We start from the raw sequence: 14,619 nt of genomic DNA, 5'->3' as shown, positions 1-14,619 counted from the left end.
GGGAGTAAATGTTTAGGATGATGAATGGCGTACTGATCAAGTGAACAGTTTGCCTTCAATGGTAGCAACTTCTTAAATATTGTCGGAGCTGCACTCATCCAATATTCAATCACACGCCTGACTTGTACCGTGTAGATGGTGGACAGGCTTTGGGAAGTCAGGAGGTGAGTTATTTGCTGTAGAATTCCTAACCTCTGCCCTGCTTCTGTTTTTATATAGTCGGTACAGTTCAGTTTTTGATCAATAGTAACCCCAGGACGCTGATAGTAGGGGAATTCAGTAATTGCCAATGAATGTCAAGGAGAGATGGTCATTGAATTGGTCAATTCCCATTGGGTGGATTGGCAATGTTAAATTGCCCTTAGTGACCAAAAAGGTTAGGGGGGGTTATTGGATTATGGGGGGAGGAAGTGAAGGCTTAAGTGGGTCGGTGAAGACTCAATGGGCCGAATGGCCTCCTACTGCACTCTATGTTCTATGTTCTATGTTCATTGGGGATGGCCTGGCACTTCCCAATAGATTTTCTATGGACGGTCAACACTCTGGTTCCTGCAAATTCAATGTTATTTAGTCATTCCTGCTGGGTGAGAATAATTCTCCACCCTTTTTCCACTCTGACATGTCTGTCCTCAGCCTCTTACACCAGTTCCAAAGAAGTGCAAGGGAAGCTTGAAGAACATCACCTCATCTTTCGATCTGACACTTCACAGCGTTTACAGATTCAACACTGGGTTCAACAATTTCAGATCACAACCACTGCTCTGTTTTACGGCCAGCAAGAGAACGAAGAGGGTGCTGGGAAGAGGCCTGAAAATGGGACTACACTGGGCCAGAAATTTGATTCTGTCCCCCCCCCCCAGCTTGTTGCAGAGGGATTGGAGTCGAAGAGTGAAGAACTCTTACTACAATTTAGGGTTGCCAACTGCGATTAAATGTATTCCTGAAGTTTTCATCGCATGATTCGCCTCACACTGCAACCATTAGTCAATTCATCCAACACACCGCCTTCCTACACCAATTGGAAAGTAAAAAGACTCATTACCCAATTGGATGGCATTTGACAGAAGGCCAAACAGCTTTGTTTTTCCCATTTCATTTTTTTTAAATATCTGGTCCAGAGATTGATCTTCAATTCCTGCAGTCTCCAGGCCCAGGCTGGAGGATTAGAAGCCTGACTGCAATTAGGCAGGGCATTGGTGAGACCACAACTGGAGTGTGTGTCCATCAGTGTGTATCTGCACCATGATATACTGGTGTATATTATAACACAGACCATCAGCAATGTGATTCACTCTTAAACATCCTCTGGAATGTTTTGCCAAACCACTCAGCTGTATAAAACTGATAAAACAAGTCAATAAGGAATGAATCGCGATGTTGGCACCGGGACAACAACGGCAAACTCTGCATTGTTGACCCGGCAAAGTCCTTCAAACCGGCATGTGGTGGATTGAGCTGTCTCAAAACCTAGTCAAGCAAGTGCCTGACATTGTCATACTCACAGAATCATAGCTTACAGATAATGGCCGGGATTCTCCATTACGAGTCCGCGCCGCTTCCTCTTCTCGCAAGGACGGAGAATATGGTATTCAGCCAGATCTCCCATTCTTGCAGCGGGACCCCACAGAATCGCGCTGCCGTGATTGGGCGGAGAATCCTGCACTATGTCGCAGACACCATCATCACCATTCCTGAGTATTTCCTGTCCCACTGGCAGGACAGACCCAGCAGAGGTGGTGGCACAGTGGCATACAGTCAGGAGAGTCATAGTCATAGAATTTACAGTGCAGGGAGGCCATTCAGCCCATCGAGTCTGGACCGGCCCTTACACAGAGCACCCTACTCAAGTCCACGTGTCTACCCTATCCCGGTAACCCAGGAACCCCCACTTAACCTTTTTGGACACCAAGGGCAATTTAGCATGGCCAATCCACCTAACCCGCACATCTTTAAACTGTAGTAGGAAACCGGAGCACCCGGGGGAAACCCACGCAGACACGGAGAGAACGTGCAGACTCCGCACAGACAGTGACCCAAGCCGGGAATCGAACCTGGGACCCTGGAGCTGTGAAGCAACTATGCTACCGTGCTGCCCTCATGGGTGTTGCCCTGGGAGTCCTCAACACCGACCCGGGACCACATGAAGTTTCATAGCACCAAATCAAACAGAGGCGAACAAAACACCTGCTGATAACCATGTACCTTACCCCCTCAACTGATAAATCAGCACTTCTCCATGGTGACACCATTTGAAGGAAGGATGACAAGGGTACAGAATGTACTCTGGGTGGGGGACTTTGATGTCCATCACCAAGAGTGGTTCGGTAGCCCAGTGCAGAATGAGCTGGCTGAGTCCTAAAGGACATTAGTTGCTAGACTGGCGGTGGTGAGGAAAAAACATACTTGACCTCATCCTCTCCAAACTGCTGGCGCAGTTGCATCTCTCCATTACCGCCAGGCCAAGGGATCCACCATGATCCAATGGAGATTGCAGGAGGGCAGGCCAGCGGCTGTACCAGTCACACCGCAAAATGAGGTGTCACCCCGGTGAAGCTACAACACAGGACTACTTGCATGTCAAAACAACATAAGCAGTAAGTAATAGACAGAGCTAAGCAATCACACAACCAATGAGTCAGATCTAAGCTCTGCTGTCCTGCCACATTCAATCGGGAATGTTGTGGACAATTCAACAACTCACTGGAGGAGGAGACTCCACAAATACCCCCATTCTCAATGATGGAGGAACCCAGCACATCAATGCAAAAGATAACGTGAAGCATTTCAACCCTGGTGACTGTCTGCCTGGAGTCTGCACGTTCTCCCCCTGTCTGCGTGGGTTTCTTCCGGGTGCTCCGGTTTCCTCCCACAGTCCAAAGATGTGCAGGTTAGGTGGATTGGCCACGCTAAGGCGCCCCGACTAGCTGGGGTTATGCAGTTACAGGGATGAGGCGGTGGTGCAGGTCTAGCTCGGGTGCTCTTTCGCAGGTTTGGTGCACGCTCAATGGGCCGAGTGGTCTCCTTCTGCACAGTAGAGAGTCTACGATGATTTTCCAGGAATGCCAAATGGGCGATCCATCTCGGCCTTCCCTGGAAATCCCCAGCATCATAGATGTCAGCCTTCAGTCAATTCGATTCACTCCATGTGATATCATGAAATGGCTGAAGGCACTGGATACTGCAATGGCTATGGGCCCTGACAATATTCTGGCAATAGTACTGAAGATTTGTGCTCCAGAACTTGCATCTCCCCTAGCCCAGCTCGTCCAGTATAGCTACAACATTGGCATTTACCCGACAATGTGGAAAATTGCCAAGGTGTGCACAAAAAGTAGGACAAATCCAACCCAGCCAATTACCACCCCATCAGTCGACTCTCTATTATCAGTAAAGTGATGGAAGGAGTCATCAACAGTGCTATTAAGCGACACTTGCTTAAGAATATAGCCTGCTCACTGACACTCAGTTTGGGTTCCAAAAGTATCACTCAGCTCATGACCTCCTGACAGACTTGGTTCAAATACGGACAAAAGGGCTGAACTCCAGAGTTCAGAGTGACTGCCTTTGACGTCAAGGCAACATTTGACTGAGCATAACATTAAGGAGCCCTAGCGAAACTGGAGTCAATGAGAATTCGGGGGAAAACTGGTTGGGGACACAACTAGGAAAAAGGAAAATTGCTGTGGTTGTGGGACGTCAATCATCTCAATTTCAGAGCATCGCTGCAGGAAATCCTTGGGATAGTGTCCCAGGCCCAGCCATCTACTTGCTTCATCAATGACCTTCTTTCCATCATAAGGTCAGAAGTGAGGGTGTTCACTGATGACTGCACAATGTTCAGTATTATCCGCAACTCAGATACTGAAGCAGCTTATGCCCAAATGCAGCAAGACCTGGATGATATCCAGGGTTGAGCTGAAAGATGGCAAGTGACATTTGTGCCACACAGGTGCCAGGTAATGACCATCTCCAACAAGAGAGAATCTAACCATTGCCCCTCGAAATTCAATGGCATTACCATTGCTGAACCCCCACAATCAACACCCTGGGGGGTTACCATTGATGAGAAACTGAACTGGAATAGCCATGTAAATATGGTAACTACAAGAGCAGGTCAGAGGCTAGGAATTCTGCAGTGAATAACTCACCTCCTAACTCCCCAAAATCTGTCCACCATCTATAAGGCACAAGTCAGCAGAATGATGGAACATCCTCCTATTGCCTGGATGAGCACAGCTCCAACAACACTCAAGAAGCTCAACACCATTCAGGACAAAGCAGGATAAAGCAGTCAGCTGGATTGGCACTCTTATCACAAACATTAATTCTCTCCACCACCGAAGCCCAAGATACACCGTAAGAACTGACCAAGGTTCCTTCAACAAGACAACCACTACCATTTTGAAGGATAAGGGCAGCGGACATATAGGAAGACCACCATCTGGATGCTTTCCCTTCAAACCATTCACCATCCTCACTTAGAAATATATCGGCCGTTCCTTCACTGTCACTGGGTCAAAATCCTGGAACTCCCTCCCTAACAGCACAGTAGGTGTACTTCCACCTCAGGGACTGCAGCGGTTCAAGAAGGCGACTCACCACCATCTTCTCAAGGGCAATTAGGGATGGGCAAAAAAATGATGGCTGGCTACATCCAATGAATGAATAAAAATAAATTCCTCTGCTCTTCCACATGAACCAACCTGCATCCATTCATTTTATTTTAAATTTAGAATATCCAATTCATGTTTTCCAATTAAGGGGCAATTTAGAATGGCAAATCCACCTACCGTGCACATCTTTGGGTTGTGGGGGCGAAAGCCACGCAAACACGGGGCGAATGTGCAAACTCCACACGGACAGTGACCCAGGGCCGGGATTGAACCTGGGACCTCAGCATCATGAGGCAGCAGCACTAACCACTGCGCCACCATGCTGCCCTCCTCCATTCAAGGTATAATTATTACCTTGGTGTTTATCATTCCCTTGCTGCCTGCCACTTGAAAGGTGCGGAGAATCCTAGGTCGCACAAATTGGGGGAGGGATATGGACAAAAGTGGCATCTATTTTTAAAACTGGACCATTCGGCCCACCAACTCTCTTCTACCATTTTATCAGCCAAATTTTAGCTCCTTGCCTTTTCATCATTTTTATTGTCTTTCAATCTCACTGAGATCATCCTTGCAAATGAAAATTGCTTATTGTGACAAGCAGGCTTCAAATGAAGTGACTGTGAAAAGCCCCTAGTCGCCACATTCCGGCGCCTGTTCGGGGAGACTGGTACGGGAATTGAACCGTGCTGCTGGCCTGCCTTGGTCTGCTTTCAAAGCCAGCGATTTAGCCCAGTGTGCTAAACCAGCCCCAATTCATCCAGATTCTCAAGGTCTTCAACAGTTGCTCTGTCCATCAGCTTGCAACTCATTGAAGAAATTTCACTTTCAGTTTCACTTTTAGATCTGATTAACCAAATCTCTGGAGAGACTTTTCAAGTCACAAAGCTTTATTTTTTACTGTTGGGCAAGTTTCCTGCCTCTGTCTGCAGAATGTAATCTTGGTTGGTCACATCTAAATTCATGGGGAATTTCCCTTCCATTTTCTCTGGGAAAAATGACCTGCTGGAATTTCCAACTGCTGCTCCTGAATTCCAAGACAATTAGGCTCTATCCCATGTGGTACTGCACTTGTGTTTCATGGAAATTCCCTTAGATTGGGGAGTCCGTATCATCCTCATTTTCCATTGTGTCATTATACATTTAAATGGAAAGTTTACCTTTGTCGGATGTTCAACTTGCAAAACATCTAGAATTACCAGGGAGTCTCCAAGAATAAAGAATTATTACCTAGGACACTGTTTTGCGCAACCTGGGAGAAATATCATAGGAGCTATTAATGACTTGTGCTTTTAAGAAAAAAAATCTGTCGGACAGCACAGTGGCGCAGTGGTTAGCACTGCTGCCTCACGGTTCCCGAGGCTGTGGGATCGATCCTGGCCCTGGGTCACTGTCCGTGTGGAACTTGTGCATTCTCCCGTGTCTGCGTGGGTCTCACCCCCACAACCCAAAAGATGTGCAGGGTGGGTAGATTGGCCATGCTAAATTGCCCCTTTATTGGAAAAAAAATATTGGGTACTCTAAATTTTTTTTTAAAGAAACAATCTGTGCTTCCTATTAATAGTAGTGTTAGACATGGGTAAAAATGTTGCTTCATTAACAGTCAAGAATCTTATGACGTAATGAATGATTTTCTTTCCAATTGGTAGACATGGACATGTCGGACGACAGGAATGTGGGGTGGGGGTGGTGGGGGGGTCATGGCACGGCAGAGTTGAAGATGGCAGGGGGTCAGTGTGATGACACAGGGAGCTGCGCATCCACAAAAAGTTGCCAACCCTACTGACGATCTTTCTGTAGAGTCAGAATTGAGAAACAGCTGAATAGACAGACATGAGCTTGCACTGCCTTTGGTGAAAGATTGGTTTGCAATATCGTTGATCTTTTCTGCCTGACCACACTTTGCTTCTCACGCACACGATAGGGAGCAACTGCACAGAAGCCCTGGTTCTCAGAAATAGAGACCTACTTGTGGTCGTCCCTCGTCTAAGTTGTTGTTTAGGTTTCGAGGTGAATTGATAAGAATTGAGGCAGATTTTTGCTTTCAGTTACGTTTTCACTCAAGGTTTTATTTTGTGTGTTTTACTGAATAATCACGTAAATGTTGCCTTTAAAACATTACCCTGGGTGCCATACATTAGGCACATAATTTAATTGGTGTGGCAGATATAGTATGTAGCCACCTGGGGTGGCCACGTCCAGATTCCAAAATGGATACTTGCAAAGAGTGCAGGGAAAAATGGACAGCACTAGAAAACAAGCAGGTGCAAGGTTTCCTGTGGATTGGAACCTGCAGAACCCAGACAGAACTGAAACTACAAGCCATTAGCATAGTAATGAGCTATCTCCAGGGACAAAAAGAAACATTGAAACAATCGGTACCAGGACAGACTTCCCGGCGCCAATGGAAGCTAAAACAAAGGCAGGCCAACGGTTACCTAGAGCCCGCCCAATGATCAGGGAACGACCCCGTTATTGGAGAGAATCGATACAAACGATTGGGACATGGTCCAATTAATTGGGACCAGGTCCAAGGTCCACCCAGAAGGGCCGAAACCCCTTGGGGTATAAAGCAGAGTCCCCAAGGTCAGTTCGCTCTCTTAAGAAGCTCTTGAGAACTCTTAGCTTCTCCATCTTCACCTTGGCATTTGGCTCTCAGCGATGAGAGGCCCGCCAAGCACCAGTCAAGTAAGTCTAAGGTCAACGCACACTACGAGATAGGCGCTCCTAGCTACTATTCTATACCAGTTCGAAGCCAACAGTATCAGAACCGGACAACGGCCATTGTTCCTCTGTCTGAGTGGGCCACTCGAAGCTAAGTATAAGCTTTTAGTAGTAGTTGTAGTTTAGCGAGTAGAGTTTATGCATAAGTAATCGACTGTGTGTGTAAATTAAAGTGCATTGATTTCAAACTTACTAACTGGTGTATCGAGTCATTGATCAATATTCGGTTTGAACCTTGTTGTGGTATCAGAAAGATACCTGGCGACTCTTGAGCAAAGGTATTTAAAACAGAGCAAATTAAGGGAAAGCACAACGAGCAACAGGTAGCACAGTGGTTAGCACTGTTGCTTCACAGCGCCAGGGTCCCAGGTTCGACTCCCGGCTTGGGTCACTGTCTGCGCGGAGTCTGCACGTTCTCCCCACTTCTGTGTGGGTTTCCTCCGGGTGCTCCGGTTCCCTCCCACAAGTCTTTAATTAACTGAAACAGGTAACAAAATTAACATGTGTTCACCAGAACGACCGCAATCTGGTATGATGACCAACAGCCATTTATAATATTAAAACTGAATGAAAGATCATCGATTCTTAACTCTTTCTTTTTCTACAGATGCTGCCTGACCTTTTAAGTATTTCCAACCTTTCCTTTTTTATTTTATATTATATGATACGAAAGGACTTTGATTTTCTCAAGCTCCCTGACGACTCCATCTTGCAATGGGGAAGGACTTTGCATCCATTAGCAAAACATGCTTTGATGTAATAAAATAATTTGTCACTCTCTTGATTCTCTGCAATTATCATTATATCTAATAATAATCTTTATTAGTATCACAAGTAGGCTTGCGTCAACACCACAATGAAGTTACTGTGAAAATCCCCCAGTCGCCACAATCTGGTGCCTGTTCGGGTACACAGAGGGAGAATTCAGAATGTCCAATTTACCTAACCACACGTCTTTCGGGACTTGCCCCGCCGTTCAATAAGATCATGGCTGATCTGATTGTAACCTCAACCACACATTGCCACCTACCCTCGATAACCTTTCATCTCCCGCCTTAGTTTTTTTTTTCTTTATAAATTTAGAGTACCCAATTATTTTTTCCAATTAAGGGGCAATTTAGCATGGCCAATCCACCTACCCTGCACATCTTTGGGTTGTGGGGGTGAAACCCACGCAGACACGGGGAGAATGTGCAAACTCCACACGGGCAGTGACCCAGGGCCGGGATTCGAACCCGGATCCTCAGCGCCATAGGCAGCAATGCTAACCACTGTGCCACCGTGCTGCCCCTCCCGCCTTAGTTAATCAAGAATCTATCCAGCTCTGCCTTAAAAATATTCCAACATTCTGCTTCCACCGCCTTTTGAGGAAGAGAGTTCCAGAGACTTACGACCCTCTGAGAAAAAAACATTTCTCCTCATCTCTGTCTTTAATGAGTGGCCCCTTACGTTTAAACAGAGACCCCCTAGTTCTGGATTGTCCACATCCATCCTGTCAATACCCTTCAAGATCTTAAACATTTTGATCAAGTCCCCTCTTATTCTTCTAAACTCCAGTGGGTACAAGATTAACCTGTCCAACCTTTCCTCATAATACAGCCTGCCTGTAATATCCTGATAGATGGACAATTAACGAACGCAAGATTTTTTAAAGTAAGAAACTATGTACAGAGATTGAGATAAAAGCTACCATGATGCAAGTCTCCAAACTCTCAATGGCAGGGAACCCATGTTCCGCCCACAGGGTTTGCACGCTCCGGCACCATAGGCCAATTGGATCACATGACCCTCTGACATCATAGGCTAATTGAGTCGCATGACCCTCCGGGAACTCACCTCCCCTTAAAGGGGCATACCACCACATTCCTCTCCCCTTTAAGTCACAAATTAACATTCTCAAATTACAAAGGAACTATTTACAAAAAATGTACAACCGGTAGCTCTTGAAACAGTCTCTTGTAGGGTCAATCAGTCAGGGGACTTCTTCGCCCTTTGAGAGCAATACAATTCACTGACGGGTGCTTCAGCAGTAGTGGTGACTGGTGTTTGGCCCTCAGTGGGCTGAATCTCGGTAGGTGAAGGTTTGTTCATACAAGTAATTTCCCCAGCCCCCTGAAACCATACTGGGATCGTCCACCGAGGAGTTTGAGAGGGGCTGTTTAGCACACTGGGCTAAATCGCTGGCTTTGAAAGCAGACCAAGTCGGCCAGCAGCATGGTTCAATTCCTGTAACAGCCTCCCCGAACAGGCGCGGAATGTGGCGACTAGGGGCTTTTCACAGTAACTTCATTGAAGTCTACTCGTGACAATAAGCAATTTTCATTTCATTTAATTTCAAGTGGCATTACTCTCATCCTCATTCATCTCACTCACAAGTTTACCGGGGCCAGGTAGTCCCGTTAGGTCAGTGTGTGTTTCTCTCCTCCTTAAGTAGTCCAGGTTTCTCCGCCCCGCCGTGCCACATTTCTGTCTCACCCGCCGGCGGGATGCTCCATTGCGCGGGTCAGTCAATGGGGTTTCCCATTGTGGGGCAGCCCCACGCCATCGGGAAACCCCCGGGCTGCCGGCAAAATGGGGCATCCCGCTGGCGGAGAATCCAGCCCCAGGTGTTTTTTTTAACTTTCTCCCTTGAAACTCAACCTTGTCTGGACCTGTGTTGGCCACGACCGTAATTTGGGCCAGCACCAAAATTCTTCACTTGAACTAAATCACCCGCCACAAATGTTCTTTCAACTTTCTCTGGCAGCAAGAAGTGTATGAACAGTGCAAAGTGACTTCCTTAAAATTAATTTTTACGGGATGTGGGTTTCGCTGGCTGGGCCAGCATTTTTTGTCCATCTCCAATTGCCCTTGAAAAGGTGGTGGTGCGCTGCCTTCCTACACCGCTACATGTGATGCAGGTTGTGTAGGTACACCCACTGTGCTGTTAGGGAGGGTGTTCCAGGATTTTGACCCAGTGACAGTGACAGAATGGCGATATATTTCCAAGTCAAGGATGGTGAGTGACTTGGAGAGGAACTTCCAGGTGGTGGGGTTCCCAGGTATCTGCTGCCCTTGTCCTTCTAAGTGGTAGTGGCCATGGGTTTGGAAGGTGCTGCCTAAGGAGGCTTGGTGAGTTCCTTCTTGGAGATGGTACACACGGCTGCTACTGTGCGTCGGTGGTGGAGAGAGTGAATGTTTGTGGAAGAGGTGCCAATCAAGAGGGTTGCTTTGTTCTGGATGGTGTTGAGCTTCTTGAATGCTGTTGGTGCTGCATTCATCCAGGCAAGTGGAGACTATTCCATTGCACTCCTGACTTGTGCCTTGGAGGTGGCAGACAGGCTTTGGGGAGTCAGCAGATGAGTTACTCGACGCAGGATTCCTAGCCTCTGACCTGCTCTTGTAGCCACAGTATTTATATGGCTGGTCCAGTTCCGTTTCTGGTCAATGGTAGCCCCCAGAATGTTGTTAGTGGGGGATTCAGTGATGGTAATGCCATTGAATGTCATGGGGCGGTGGCTAGATTCTCTCTTATTGGAGATAGTCATTGCCTGGCATTTCTGTGGCATGAATGTAACTTGCCACTTGTCAGCCCCAAGCCTGGATATTGTCCAGGTCTGACTGCATTTGGACACGGACTGCTTCATTATCTGAGGAGTCGCGAATGATACTGAACTTTGTGCAGTCATCAGCAAACATCCCCACTTCTGACCTTATGATGGAAAGGAGGTCATTGATGAAGCAACTGAAGATGGTTGGGCCTAGGACACTACCCTGAGGAACTCCTGCAGTGATGCCCTGGAGCTGAGATGATTGACCTCCAACCACCAAGGCCATCTTCCTTTGTGCCGGGTATGACTCCAACCAGCGGAGAGTTTTCCCCCTGATTCCCCTGGACTCCAATTTTGCTCGGGCTCCTTGAAGCCATACTCGGTCAAATGCTGCCTTGATGCCAAGGGCAATCACTCTCACCTCACCTCTAGCATTCAGCTCTTTTGTCCATGTCTGAACCAAGGTCGCAATGTGGTCAGGAGCCGAGTGACCCTAGCGGAGCCCAAACTGAGCATCCAGGAGCAGGTTATTGCTGAGTAAGTGCTGCTTGATAACGCTGTTGATGACGATGGAGAGTAGACGGAGAGGGTGGCAATTGGTTGGATTTGTTCTGTTTCTTGTGTACAGGACAAACCTGGGCAATTTTCCACATTGCCGGGTAGATGCCAGGGTTGCAGCTGTATTGGAATAGCTTGTCGGGGGGGGGGGGGGGGGGGGGGGGCGCGTGGCAAGTTCTGGAGCACAAGTCATCAGTACGATTGCCGGAATATTGTCAGGGCCCCAATAGCCTTTGCAGTATCCAGTGCCTTCAGCTGTTTCTTGAGATCACGTGGGGTGAATCACATTGGCTGAAGATTGGCTTCTGTGATGCTGGGAACCTCTGAAGGAGACTGAAATGGATCATCCACTTGGGGCTTCTGGGCTGAAGGTTATTGCAAATGCCTCGGCCTTGTCTTTTGCACTGACGTGCTTGGCTCCTCCATCATTGAGGATGGAGATATTTGTGCAGCCTCCTCCTCCAGTGAGTTGTTTAATTGTCCACCACCATTCACAGCCGGATGTGGCAGGATTACAGTGCTTAGATTTCATCTGTTGGTTGTGTTTGCATGTTCCAGCCCCATTGGCCGATTGGATATCGTGATCCTCCCGGAACCTGTCTTAGATTCAACAATTCCAAAGGTTCGCAACCCTACGGGCGAAGAAATTTCTCTGCATCTCAGTCCTAAATGGCTGGCCAGCTTATCCTGAGACGGTGACCCCGAGCTCTGGACTCACCAGAGCCTCTCAGCGTCTACCCTGTCAAGCTCGCTAAGATCTAACTATAAAACATCCATTCCAGACCAGCAGCTGAGGAAGGTTGATTGAATAGAATATTAAGGAATATTGCGATGTTTAATGGATGCTTATTGTTCTAATCTGGAGCAACCCTTGAGGAAAATACTCTGCTTTTGATTAGTTTCCTGTTTGGGGAATTTCCTTGAAATCGGCAAGAAAGATGCAATAATTTTGTACCCACAGATGTTCCCCTCTTTATGACTCGCGTGTCGGGGCACGCAGCAGAGCAACAGCTGGCAATACAGGAATCCTGACTCACACAGCAGCAGTGCAAGGGATCTGGGCACTCCGACAGATATCCAACTGTCTAGATAGACCCAGGAGATATCGCTCATCAAATCCTTGGTACTTTGTGTCAGAGGGCCCCTGTGTTATGTGAATCATATACTTATGTTCCCAGAGCTTCCTACCACTCATTCCGGGGTTCTCTCCAATATGTTGAACACTGTCACTATTACTGCTAACCGATGGACCTCCTTGTAAATAATTGAAGCAATTATAGTGTTCTCCTCCGCATTCATCCTCTCATGGCAGGATTCCTGAGATCATTGTGATTGGGAGTGATGGTGGGGTAGTGGTAATATCACTGTGCTCTGTACCACGGCCACCTGGACATTGCTGCGGCGCTCCACAGCGTGGACCAATCACAGCGGGTCATGGATAAGGATGTCGGCAGCCAATGGCCTGGCGCTGGTTGACCTGAACGAGTCCCAGAGGTACGTGGGCCAGTCTCAGAGGGACGTGGCCCAGTCTCAGAGGGACATTGTTCAGTCCCAGAGGTACGTGGCCCAGTCCCAGAGGTACGTGGGCCATCGCAGAGGGACGTGGCCCAGTCCCAGAGGGACGTGGCCCAGTCCCAGAGGTACGTTGCCCAGTCCCAGAGGGACGTGGCCCAGTCCCAGAGGGACGTGGCCCAGTCCCAGAGGGATGTGGCCCAGTCCCAGAGGGACGTGGCCCAGTCTCAGAGGGACGTGGCCCAGTCCCAGAGGGACGTGGCCCAGTCCCAGAGGGACGTGGCCCAGTCCCAGAGGGACGTGGCCCAGTCTCAGAGGGACATGGCCCAGTCCCAGAGGGACGTGGCCCAGTCTCAGAGGGACGTGGCCCAGTCTCAGAGGGACGTGGCCCAGTCTCAGAGGGACGTGGCCCAGTCTCAGAGGGACATGGCACAGTACCTTTGCTTCATTGTTGCGAGCATTGAGACCCTGGTCGAGGCGAGTGCAGACCGATGAGGAGGATGGCCCAGGGGGCATTGAGCACCCCAAGGGAGGAGGAGGTGATGAGCCTGTGCCAGTGACTCCCGTAGGGGAGGTGCCAGAACACTGCAGCGCCTCTGAATCCCCCCCTCCCCCACCTCCCTCCTGTCCCTGGCGCATCCGATGGGCAACGGGCAGAACATGGTGACAACACACCACCTGGGACACCAGAACGACCGCTGGACACTCCAGGCCGGTCATTTCAGAGGACGACCGCCAAAGGGGACTCAGATCACCGGATAGGATTCACAACAAGCTGCCTCCATGCCTGATGTACCAACTGGGGAACCACCTAGATAGAGCATTAGAGCCCGTTAGGCCAGGAAGTTAGACACCATTTCAGTTGTCACGGATGCAGCGGATAGGATAGGGTTAGGGGCCAAGGCACACGTATATACCACAATAAACACCTCTGTACACTAACGTTCTGACCTGTCTCGGTGCTCTGTCAGCAGGGTGTGAGGAATGGACTGGGCTAGGAGCAGAGTGTGCTGGGTGGGTGGGAGGCTGCTGGTGTGGGGCACAAGCGTCAGAGGTGGGCACGGACCAGTGCCCTCAGGGAAGCCGCCGCGCACCACCCCGGTCCCCCAGCTCCGCCCGCTCCCACCTCCCTGGCTGGCACTGGCCAAGCCATCCATCGTGGGGCACACCAGCGTAGCAGTTACGTCAGTGGGCTAGAAATACGGACAAATACTGCAAAGATGTCGGGCTGGATTCTGCAGTTCCCCAGTTGCCTGATTCTTGGAGGCGCGACGTTCGCTGGCGACGGTCTTCTGTACTCCCGTCGCTTGTCAATGGGATTGAAGCCACCCCACGCCGCTGGGAAACCCCCCAGGCCGGGGAGGGGGGGGGGGGTGCGCTGATGGCGGGAAGAGAGAACCCCAACGGCCAGAGAATTCCAGGCACGAGTTTCTCATCCCAAACAAATCTGGAACAAAATAAGCAGCGATAATGATCAAGGAAACTCCTGGATTGTTGTCAAAACACATCTGGCTCAGTAATCCCCCCCCCCCCCCCCCCCCCCCCCCACCAAATCTGCTGTCCTTTAATAGCAGACGTGAAACCCCAGACTGGGTAAATCCCCACATTATGGTCGGATTTTCCTCTGAAATGGCCCAGCTAGCAGTCACTCAATTGTATCAAACCATTGCAGGAGAAACAAAAGT

Source organism: Scyliorhinus canicula, chromosome 15, assembly GCF_902713615.1.
Source record: "Scyliorhinus canicula chromosome 15, sScyCan1.1, whole genome shotgun sequence".
In the NCBI taxonomy this organism is placed as follows: domain Eukaryota; kingdom Metazoa; phylum Chordata; class Chondrichthyes; order Carcharhiniformes; family Scyliorhinidae; genus Scyliorhinus; species Scyliorhinus canicula.
This window is presented reverse-complemented; position numbering follows the sequence as displayed.